At 49.0% G+C, this 6,447-nt stretch overlaps 2 pseudogenes; both read right to left on the bottom strand.

Annotated features, from left to right (window-relative positions):
- Positions 1–245: 245 nt before the first annotated feature.
- LOC104989435 lies at positions 246–899 on the bottom strand (annotated as a pseudogene).
- Positions 900–3,508: 2,609 nt separating this feature from the next.
- LOC104989434 lies at positions 3,509–4,397 on the bottom strand (annotated as a pseudogene).
- Positions 4,398–6,447: the final 2,050 nt, after the last annotated feature.

Raw genomic sequence — 6,447 nt, 5'->3', positions numbered from 1 at the left:
AAAAGTAAACATGTTAAGGTAAGAAGACAACTGTTTAGAACCCCAGACACATTTTCTGGCTGTATTTATGCAGAACTCTCCAGCTACAATGGGTGGTCGTGAAGACATTCTTCCTCATGACAACATGGTCACAGGACTCGGATGACCCAGCGAGACTGAGGGGAGCCGAGGACTGGGATACAAGTCCAGTTTTGGTTTGAGACACTCTTCTCATGCACAGTCCATGGCCCTGCAGTCCTCTCCTCCTACCATCTGGCATGGCACTTAATGTAGTCTTCAGCTTTATTCCGGAAGTCCTCCTTGTCCCACAAATGATGTTCTACAGCTTTGATATTCAGTGGATCATCAAAATTCAACAGATCAATAAACAAAAGTTTAATCCCCAAACAACATCCTTCAGTGTCCTCTTAGGGGCCCGGCAGGTGCCATCAACTGGATGTTCTCTCAGTAAACTGAGACATATCTCTCCTGTCTCTGTATGTTGGGGTGCCAGATCCAGGTCAAGCATTTCACTTTGGGAGGCACCATGTTGTATGCATTGGAGACTTCAGTTTCAAACTGAAATTTTCCATCCTAGTAGTAACTCTTCTCTGGGGTGACAGTTAGCTGAAAGCAATGAAGCTTGTTTGGATCAGGAAAATGCACTTTATACATACAAGGTAAATTAACTTCAAGTTCTGCAACCTCTTTAACAAGCAGTCTGTCTCTCACAGACACTAGCCGAGTGGAGTCAGTGGCTGTGGCTGACTCTTCAGCTTGCTTGCCAGCATCAACATCACTACTACCTTTATCCTGGGCACCCCGAGACAGGCAAGGCAAGCCCGGTGCCCAACACCAGCTGGCCAGCTGGCCACAGACAGCAAGCCATGGCCCCTCACAGCCACACCAGCTCTGGCCATGTCATTCCCTTCTTGCTTGTAGAGTTTCTGTTGAGGAATCAGCTGATAACCTTATGGCAATTCCCTGGTATTTTATTTGTCATTTTCCCCTTGTTGCTTTTAATATTTTATCTTTGTCTTTAATTTTCATGTTTGATTACTATGTCTTGATGTGTTCTCCTTGGGTTTATCCTGCCTAGAACACTCTGTGCTTCCTGGACTTGGCTGACTATTTCCTTTCCCATGTTAGGAAAGTTTCCAGCTATTATCTCTTCAAATATTTTCTCTAGTCCTTTCTCTCTTTCCTCTCCTCTGGGACCCCTATAATGTGAATGTTGGTGCATTTAATGTTATGCCAGAGGCCTGGAAAATCCCATGGATGGAGGAGCCTGGTGGGCTGCAGTCCATGGGGTCGCTAAGGGTCAGACACAACTGAGCGACTTCACTTTCCCTTTTCACTTTCATGCATTGGAGAAGGAAATGGCAACCCACTCCAGTGTTCTTGCCTGGAGAATCCCAGGGACAGGAGAGCCTGGTGGGCTGCCGTCTATGGGGTCGCACAGAGTCAGACACGACTGAAGCAACTTAGCAGCAGCAGCAGCAGAGGTCTCTTAGGCTGGCTTTATTTTTTTCATTCTTTTTTCTATATTCTGTTTCATAGCAGTGATTTCCACCATTCTGTCTTCTAGGTCACTTAACTGTTCCTCTGCTTCACTTATTCTGCTGTTGATACCTTCTAGTGTAATGTTCGGAGAAGGCAATGGCAACCCACTCCAGTACTCTTGCCTGGAAAATCCCATGGATGGAGGAGCCTGGTAGGCTGCAGTCCATGGGGTTGCTAAGAGTCGGACATGACTGAATGACTTCACTTTCACTTTTCCCTTTCATGCACTGGAGAAGGAAATGGCAACCCACTCCAGTGTTCTTGCCTGGAGAATCCCAGGGACGGGGGAGCCTGGTGGGCTGCCATCTATGGGGTCGCACAGAGTCGGACACGACTGAAGTGACTTAGCAGCAGCAGCAGCAGCAGTGTAATGTTCATCTCTGTTTGTTTGTTCTTTAGTTCTTCTAGGTCTTTGGCAAACATTTCTTGCATCTTCTCCATTGGTTTTCTGAGATCCTGGATCCTCTTCACTATCATTATTCTGAATTCTTTTTCTGGAAGGTTGCCTATCTCTACTTCATTTAGTTGTTTTTCTGGGGTTTTATCTTGTCCTTTCATCTAGGACATAACCCTCTGCTTTTTCATTCTGATTAACTTTCTGTGATGTGGTTTTCATCCTAGCTGCTGTGGAATTAGTGTTCTTCTTGCTTCCTCTGTCTGCCCTCTGGTGGATGAGGCTAAGAGGATTGAGTAAGCTTCCTGATGGGAGGGACTGGTGGAGGGAAAAGCTGGGTCTTCTTCTGGTGGGCAGGGCCATGCTTAGCAAAACTTTGATCCACATATTTGTTGATGGGTGGGGTAGTGCTCTCCCTGTTAGTTGTTTGGTCTGAGGCAATCCAGCCCTTGGGTCTGTCAGCTCTATGGTAGGGCTAATGGTGACCTCCAAGAGGGCTTATGCCAAGGGGTCCCTCAAGGACTCCTGCTCCCATGCCCCTGTCCCCATGGCAAGCCATTGCCAAACCACCCTCCACGGGAGACCCTCCAACACTAAGAGGAGGTCTGGTTCAGTCTCTTGTGGTGTCATTGCTCCTTTCGCCTGGGTCATGGTGCATGCAAGATTTTGTTTGTGACCTCCAAAACCTCCTTTGTTTCCTCTAGTCCTTGGAAGTCCTATAATCAAATCCTGCTGGCCTTCAAAATCAAATTCCTTGGGGATTCATAGTCCCTTTTTCAGATCCCCAGCCTGGGAACCCTGACATGGGACTCAGAACCTTCATAACAGTGGGAGAACTTCTTTAGTATTATTGTTCTCCAATTTGTGGGTCACCCACCCAGCAGGTATGGGGTGTGATTTTATCACGATTGTGCCCCTTCTACCATATCACTGCAGCTTCTTCCTTGTCTTTGGATTTGGGATATCCTTTTTTGGTGGGTTCTAACATCCTCCTGTTGATGGTTGTTCAACAGTTAGTTGCAATTTTCATGCTGTCACAGGAGGAGATGAGCACACATCCTTCTACTCCATCATCTTGAATCACCCAGCCTGTATCTTACTACTTTTTATATCATATATCCTAGAGATATTTACTTATCATCGTTGGAAAAGATTCCCTCTTGCACTATGCCATGGTTTATTAACTTGTATCCTAAAGATGAACACCTGGGTTATTTCCAATATTTCCTGTCTTATTTTCAAGTGAGATCTAGAGTGGGAGTTTCATTCATGCCAGGCTGCTCTAATCAGGACAAGGAAAATGGGAAGAAGTGGTCAGTACACAAGAGATAAGAAAACCAAGGAAAACCAGAAAAGAGCAAAAAAACAGAAAATTTAGAGAAGATGAGAGAAACAAAAAAAAGAGGCAAAACAGGATGAGGGCAACCACACAAAACAGGAAGGAGACAGAACAGAAGGAGAAAAGGAAACAAAAAAGAGAGTGAGATGAATGGGGAAGGATGTGAGTAGGGAGAGAGAAGAGACAAGAAGACATCAGAGCTTGGTAAATATGCATCTGGTAATCAGAGAGGCTCAGGAGTCCCCAGGCTAATCTTCAGTCCCTACAGAAACCTGGTGGGCCCAGTACACCAGGTCAGCCACGCATATCAGCAGGTTGAGGGCTGTCAGAATGGCCACAGCCATTCCTCATTCCAGGTGCAAATGTAATAGATGAGCCATCGATACAGTCCATATAATTGGATTGCTGGGGCTGCCCGCCAAACTTCTCATTGAACTGGTAGAGCAGCCAGAGGACCAGAGTGCTGACATAGAGGAGGACAGAGAGCAGGGTCAGCAAAAACTGGAAAATGGGGACAGTCACAGGCAGCCTGTATTCCCATCCAACCAGGTTCCCCAGGATGGTCAGGGCTGCTGGGAAGAAGCAGATGGAGTACACGGCGACACACCACTCCAGGGCCGGCTGGTGCAGGTACAGGGAGGTGTGGCTAAAGAACGTAAAGATGAGACAGGCCACGAAGGTCTCCAGCACTTTCAGCAGGCCTGGCATGGTGCACATAGCAGGGGATCTCACTGAGCTCATAATACTGCCATGAGCAGGCCACTTCCATGGCATAAAATACAGAAGCAACACAGGAGAATGCAGTGGCCACGATGGCTCGGTCCTGGTAAGGGCCATAAGGCAGGAAATGGACATGAGTTGTGGCACAGATGATGAAGGCCAAGAGGCAGAGGAGGGCAACATAGCAGGTGTAGATGATGGTAAGTTGTACCAGAAGAAAGGAAAGGGGGACTGGAGCTTACACAGCTCTACAGTGGAGATGATGAGGATCATGGCAAAACAGAAGCGCCAGATGGACATGGACCGGTTACCTACGGCCCCCCTCAGGATGCCCATGTCGACCACGAGGGAGAAGACCATGCAGGTGCAGAAGAGCTGCGGCAGGCGGAGGAGGCAGCACATGACGTCCAAGGCACCTTGTCTCGAGATGTCACCCTGAAGAACATGGTGTTGTGATGGTCAAGCAGGTCACAGTCACCAACACGGCAGTGGTCTTCCCTGAGGACCCATCAGAGAAAGATCCGGCTCTGGAGGTGAATTAAATCAGATTCCTGGAAAAGGCTCAGAGTCCTGTGATGGCTGAGGCCCAGGATCTGTGGAGTTAGAACCAGTGGCTCAGATACCTGGGATACCAGAACAACCGCTCCAGAATTACATTCCCCACCCATCACCCTTGACATTGTCAGGAGACCTGTGTTATCCCAAACCTTCTACTGGGTTAGGTCTGACCTCAAACCATTAACGTTTTGGACCTCTTGTGCTGCGTGCCATTATCTATGGGGGCCCAAGGTAAAATGGTCCTTATATACAATCTGAAAATTTCAAGTCTCTCCAAATTGAAAAAGATTAAAAAAAAATTATTTGGTAAGCAAATTTGATCAAAATGTACATGAGACAATTTATGGTCATTATTTACATCATTTACTGTTAATGTTCCAAACTGCAGTTGCTGAAACACTAATGTGTTTCATTAGAAGGTGCTTTCAGACTCTGGGGTGATGCTATGTTCTATAGAGAACTATCTGGTCATCTGTCTGAAGCTGAAAAATTATGAGCTCTAGAGCATACCTGAGCCCAAAGATAAAGATAAAGGACTGTGGATTCTACTGCTACTCCCATGTATTGATGAGAGTTAGCCGAGAGACTCAGGTACCTTCCCCAAGGTCAAAGGTTAGGAGTGAGAACCCAGATAAAAACACCAAAGCCATGGTTTGAGCACTTTGCTCTACAACCCACATGTCATCAGGGCCGTGGGTGGGTGCCCAGGACCAAAGCTCGGGGCTTTGAGACCCGACACACCTTCAGGGCCATGGCCTCCTTCCACAGCAACTTGGAGACACACGTGCCCTGGACCTATTCTCCCTACAGCCATCACTTGAAGGAGCTGCCATCTGAGGGGACACAGCCTCACCTGGAGGAGGGAAGCTTCAGAAGTGAACAGGGAGGAGCCATGGGGTGAGAGCAAGACCATGGGGACAAGATGATGTGGGAAGTAGGGACTGTTCTGAATCCCCTCTCTCAATTTTGCCATCACATGTGACTCTTGCCCACTGGGGAGGGGAGACTTCAACCCAGCATGACTCCAAGGTGGGGCATCATGGAGGAAACACAGAATAAATTAACATAATGTTTGGCTCTGAAGCTCCAAAGCTGCCATCCAGATGGGAGTCTGGAAAGATTTAGGAGTAGTCCTACCTGTGAGGATTCTCCTGGCCTGGGAGACTGGTTAGCAGCTTCCAAGCTGGGAAAAAGGGATTAGAAATGAACAAGGATGCTGTGTTTGATGCTGATGGGGGCCTTTCAGGGTATCCAGGGAGGGGATGGGGATGGACGGATGATCACCCCCTTTAAAGGGCAGGAGCTGAAAGAGGAGGCCCCTGATGGACCCCTGGGAGGAGACAACCCTGAGGATGCTCCCGGGACTAGGGTGGGGGCAGGGGGCAGGGGGGTTCAGAGTGGAGATGACTGGGGGGAGCCCAGGGCCCCAGTGGCCCTGAAGCAGCCCAGTAGGGGTCTTCTGACCCAGAAGAGACGCAGGCATGGAGCCAACCTTCGGCATGGAGGAGGGGCCTGGACTGGAACTGAGACAGGAGAACAGGGGCCTGAAGGGGTTTCAGGGCTGTGACAGGGACACGTGGCCAGAGTGGCAGGGACCCTGGAGACCACGGAATTGCCCAGGTCACCTGCCCAAGACAGTCCCGCCAGCCAGGGCTGCAGTCCTGCTCACACAGGGGCTCCTCCAGGGTCCAGTGTTGGGGGAGTGAGGCCCCTCCCAGCCCGCCCCCTCCTCAGGGACCGCTGCCCTGTTTCCAAGGGACTTTTTGCTGAGAAGCCACCAGGGTGGAAGGGCCAGCGCCGCATCCAGCTTCCTGCTATCAGGGGCCTTGTCACCTTTGCGATAATAAACCCTGGGACAAGCTGAGGCTGGAAAGAGAAACACAGAGCAAACCTG

The sequence above is a fragment of the Bison bison genome, unplaced genomic scaffold (genome assembly GCF_000754665.1).
Source record: "Bison bison bison isolate TAMUID 2011002044 unplaced genomic scaffold, Bison_UMD1.0 scf7180017864155, whole genome shotgun sequence".
In the NCBI taxonomy this organism is placed as follows: Eukaryota; Metazoa; Chordata; class Mammalia; order Artiodactyla; family Bovidae; genus Bison; species Bison bison.
Note: the sequence above shows the minus strand (reverse complement) of the source record. Positions and strands in the feature narration are given on the sequence as shown.